We start from the raw sequence: 4976 nt of genomic DNA on the forward strand, positions 1-4976 counted from the left end.
GCAGGGGTCCATTTGTGGGTTATCGCTTCTCGGCCTTTTGGCTCAGATCAAGCTTGGTACCGAGGTGCCCCACAGCTCGCTGAGTCAGAAGGTCGGAGATAGGAGGGAGAAAAGGTTGTGGTCGGTCGGTTTTTGTGAGAAAAGGCTTTTTGGGTTTTCACAGAGGTTTCCTTTTTGGAGAGCGGTCTATTGGTTTGGAAGTGCGTTTTCATCTGTTGGGAAATGGCACGTTCTAGTTATAACAAGTCGGTACCTGGAATAGGTTTGGCCAATACAGTGAGATTTACGTGGAGGGATAAAGAAGAGGAGCCTTTTGCAAGAGACCAGTTTGGAAGATTCATTTTGATGGGGATCTTGAAACTGGAGGTGAAGGACGTTTTATGTCTTCAAGATAATCCGTTGGAGAGGGCTTTTGATGTGACCCTTTATAATGAAGGGAAACATGAAGAGGTTCTAAAGATGGCAAAGGAAGAGAGTAAGGCAAGGCCTATGTCTCAGTATGCAGTGACCAGTTTGGCGAAAAGCAGTTTTCGTGTGGTCACGGTGACAATGTACAATCCCCACGTGACTGAAAACGAGGTGAGGGTTTTTCTGGGGAGATTCATGAACAATGTCTCCTCAGCAAGGCTCATCAGGGACTCCCTGGGGTTCTGGACTGGGAAGAGAGGTTTTCAGGCCCTTTTAAGGGAGGATCCAGAAGGTTTGGATGGTTACCTACATCCCCCGGCGATGTTCTCCCTGGGGGCTGACAGGGGGACGTTGTACTATGCCCGTCAGCCTCCATTTTGCAGGCGTTGTATGGCCTATGGTCATGCTCTCGCCTCGTGTAGGGCTAGAAAGTGCAGGTTTTGTGGGTCTGGTGAGCACGAGGCGAGAGACTGTGCTGAGCCTAAGGCATGTCATGGGTGTGGTTTAGTGACACACCTGTGGCGGGATTGCCCGGATCGGCACAGGTCATACGCGTCTGCAGCTGCGGGGGGAGCGAGAGCGGGGGATAGGGGTAGAAGAGGAAGAGAAGAACCAGGTGACACAGGCGGGAAGACTGCACCGAAGGAAGGAGAGAGAGAAGAAGAGAAAGCAGAGGAGAGGGCCGGGACAGAAGGAGAGGTGGCCAGGATAGAAGGAGAGGTGGCCGGGAAAGAAGGAGAGGTGGTCGAGATGGAAGGAGAGGTGGTCGGGACAGAGGGGAAGGAAGCAGAAGAGGAGGTTTTGGACATGGGGCAGAAAAAGGAACTCATTGGGAAGCTGAGGGAGAGGATGAAGGGGAAGGGGCCGGTGAAGGGATGGAGGGCAGGGGATTTGAAGAGGGGTTTGGTGAAGGAGATTAGGGAGAAGGGAAGGGTTTCGTTGGGGAGCAGGATGGTAGGGGGCCGGGGAGCAGAAGAGAAGAGGTGGCCGGGGCAGAAGGAGAGGGGCTTGGGGAGCAGAGGAGTTTGGGATGGAAGTTAGGGGTGGTCGGGAGGGGAGGAAGGGAGGAGGCAAAAGGAGAGAAAAAGGAAGAGAAGAGGAGATGAGAGGAGAAGGTAAGAGGGGAGAAGACACAGATCGGGACAGCAGAGGAGAGGGAGGAGAAGGTATAAAGAAGAAATAGCTAGAATAGGTGGCTGGAAAAGTGGTGTGGGAGAGAGGGACCGATTAAGGGATGGAAGGAAGGTGAATATGAGGAGGTGGGTAAAGGAGTATGAAGGAATTATATTAAGGACAGGGGTTTGCCCGAGGAGGCGAGAATTGATGGGGGTGGAGGAAAATAACCCTGGGATCGCAACATAACAAAAAGGAAAAAGAAAAAAAGGGTGGAACCATTTGGGTAGCGGATAGGAGGAAAAGTTGGTGAGGGAGGGGGGAAAGGGAGGGATAGAAGAAGCAGGGCCTTCAGTGGGCATCCTCTCGTTATGCCATATATCCTCTCCATTTTCACCAAGGAGAACCGCCATTAGAGAAGAGTCTGGAAACCTCCACCGAGTTGAGTAGGTCTATCACGATCTGTGGCGTTGAGGGCGTAAGTGGATGGGAGTGAGCAGGTTTAACATGTAGCGGGACGTGTATGTTTGGGTATACTGAGAAAAGTAGGGGATTTCCCACTGAGGTTACCGTAGATCTGGACGATGGGATAGAAGGGTGTAATCGGCCGTGAGGGTGGGGCAGGGGCCAGGAAGAATGCCCAAAGGTGTACATATTGCTCCCATGATTATTGGTTTAAGGTTTTGTGTTATGTGTTATATTGTAGTGTTGAGAGATGAGAATTTATTGTTGTTGGTTAGAAGTATGAGTAGTTTGGTTGTGATGTAAGACGATTGTGGTAGGGTCACTAATAATGAATTAAATAAACTAGAACTTAGTATGAAAGAAGGAATAAGTCTGCTCTCTGGTTCTTATGCAGTTTTAATGCAATATCATGCCTCGATAACGTATAACCCCCGGGGGGACTTACAATATTAAATGGATTTTCGAACAGGGAGCGGAATGGGGCTTGCTGCGACGCTGCCTCCACGCATCGACCCGGTATTGCAGTAGCGTCGCACGGATCGGTGCAACAACATTTCTCATCTCGTTGTTCAAGAGAAAGAAAAATACACAAAGCTGTGTAAACAGCTGGCAGAAGAAAGAAGGAAAGAAAGGAAAGAAAAACAGCCAAAGTGGAAGTAGGGTGCGAAGCGCTTTTCCGTGGGTTCCCCCGTTTCCCGCAGCATTGTTGAGCTTAAAAAAAAAAAAAAAAAAAAAAAAAACGTTGGTCAGGGATAGTGAGTGATGAGTGGAGTGAGTGAGTGAGTGAGTGAGTGAAAGTGAGTGAGTGCAGTGAGTCTGTCTGTTCTGTCTGTCTGTCTGTGACTTTTTCTCCAACACAAGTTGGCCAAAAGAGTTTTTTGGGGGTTTTTGGGTGGAAACGAACCCACACCACGCCGCGAGGATCCCAGCGCTAAGTAGGTGCACAGAGTATGCCTCGGAACCCGACCTCGTGACTTCCTATACGACTCTGGTTTTCTCTTCATTACGCACAAGCCTTTCGCCTTTTACTAAGACTCCGTGGAAGAGGAACACTTATGGAGTTCGCAAGTTTATTTTTGGAAAGGGCCTTTGCTTTCTGGCAGAGCCCGGTATATCCTTGTTTCAAGAGAAATTGAGCAGAGATGGATGACGCCCACCCACCGCGAGACTTTTTGACTTCAATCGGAACTGACCGGTGTATTTTCGCACTAGCGAAGTTGGTCGCTAAGGGCAATTGAGTTCAAGAAGAGCTAGTGAGCTTAAAGACCGCATTGGCGTACTTAAAAAAAACAACAAAAAAAAAACACCCAGCATGTTCTGTCCTGTCTGTCTGTCTTCTGTCTGTCTGTCTGGTCTGTCTGTCTGTCTGTCTTGTCTGTGTCGCCAGGAGAAAAGGTTGGGTTGGGTGGGTGGTGGGGAGGTGGGGGGTGAGGCCACCTTTTGCCAAACCGCGCAAGTCTGCCGGAGAACCCGCGGTGCCCGGCGCGGGCGCAGGGGTCCATTGGTGGGTTTATTGCGCTTCTCATGGCCTTTTTGGCTGCGATCAAATGTAAGTATCTGTTCTATCGATTGAATATCTCGATACGTCCGCCCATCGGGGGACTACATATTATGAGAGTTTTTTCGAACAGGGGAGTCGGAAATGGGGCTTGCCTCGCGTCCGCTCCACGCATCGACCCGGTAATTCGCAGTAGCCATCCGGGACGGTGCAAGCACGATTTCTCCCGTTGTCAAGGAAAGAAAATACAGCAAAGCTGTGTAAAACGAGCTGGCAGAAGATAGAAAAGGAAAGAAAAGGAAAGAAAAACACCCAAAGTGGAATAGGGCGAAACGCTTTTCCGTGGTTCCCCCCGTTTCCCGCGCATTGTTACTTAAAAAAAAAAAAAAAAAAAAATAAACGTGGTCAGGATAGGTGAGTGAGTTGAGTGAAGTGAAGTGAGTGAGTGAGTGAGTGAGTGAGTGAGTCGTCTGTACTGTCTGTCCTGTCTGTGACATTTTTAACCCCACAACAGAAGTTGGCAGAGGTGGGTGTTGGGTGGAGCGCGACACGCGCCACCCGCGAGGTCCAAGCCTAGTTAAAGTGCACAGAGTATGCCTCGGAACCACGACCTCTGACTTCCATACGACTGCTGGTTTCTCTTATTACGCACAAAGCCTTTCGCCTTTTACTAAAGACTTCGCTGGAGAGGAACACTTATGAGTTCCAAGTATTTTTGGAAAGGGCTTTTGCTTTTCTGGCAGAGCCCGGTATATCTTGTTTCAAGAGAAATTGACAGAGAATGATGACGCCCACGCCACCGCCGAGGACTTTTTGACTTCAAATCGGACTGACGAGTGTATTTTCCCTCGCAAAGTTGTCGCTAAGGGCAATTGAGTTCAAAAGAGCTAGTGACTTATGAAGACGCATTGGCGACTTAAAAAAAACAACCAAAAAAAACACCCGCATTTCTGTCTGTCTGTCTGTCTGTCTGTCTGTCTGTCTGTCTGTCCTGTCTGTCTGTCTGTCTGTCGCCAAGGGAAAGTGTTGGTGGGTGGGGTGGGGGTGGGTGGGGGGTGGGAGAGCCACCCTTTTGCCAAACCGCCAAAGTCTGCCGAGAACCCCGGTGCCCGGCGGGCCGCAGGGGTCCATTTGGTGGGTTATGCGCTTCTCGGCCTTTTGGCTCAGATGCAAGTGTAGTTACCTTGTCAGTGCTGGGCACTTGATCGGGAGAAGCGACGTAGGCCGGAGGGCGCCTGGGAAATTGGGTGCTTTTTATATTGTTAAAATCATATATTATTGTTGTTTTTGTCTCACACCTTTGGTTCCTGTTCTATTGTCCTGGGTTAGGTGGTGGTTTTGGTGGTGGGCTACAGGTGCACCAGCACCTGTAGGGTGAGTTTAAAAAAGCCCTCTGGTCTTTTTCCTTGCTTATTTAATTAAATTTCATTTGTCCCCCCTGTTTTTGTCCTATTTTGCATCTCTCCACCGGCCCTTGTATCGCATACCACTC

At 49.6% G+C, this 4976-nt stretch overlaps 2 non-coding genes and 1 pseudogene across 2 annotated transcripts; all 3 read left to right on the plus strand.

Annotated features, from left to right (window-relative positions):
* Window positions 1-2969: 2969 nt before the first annotated feature.
* LOC111962891 (U5 spliceosomal RNA) lies at window positions 2970-3092 on the plus strand (annotated as a pseudogene).
* Window positions 3093-3505: 413 nt separating this feature from the next.
* On the plus strand, window positions 3506-3703 carry LOC111962878 (U2 spliceosomal RNA). Its single transcript, XR_002877167.1, has one exon. It is a non-coding gene; the product is annotated as a U2 spliceosomal RNA (small nuclear RNA).
* Window positions 3704-4110: 407 nt separating this feature from the next.
* LOC111962892 (U5 spliceosomal RNA) lies at window positions 4111-4221 on the plus strand. The gene has a single exon (XR_002877179.1). It is a non-coding gene; the product is annotated as a U5 spliceosomal RNA (small nuclear RNA).
* Window positions 4222-4976: the final 755 nt, after the last annotated feature.

Source organism: Salvelinus sp. IW2-2015, linkage group LG4q.1:29 (genome assembly GCF_002910315.2).
Source record: "Salvelinus sp. IW2-2015 linkage group LG4q.1:29, ASM291031v2, whole genome shotgun sequence".
Lineage (NCBI taxonomy): Eukaryota > Metazoa > Chordata > Actinopteri > Salmoniformes > Salmonidae > Salvelinus > Salvelinus sp. IW2-2015.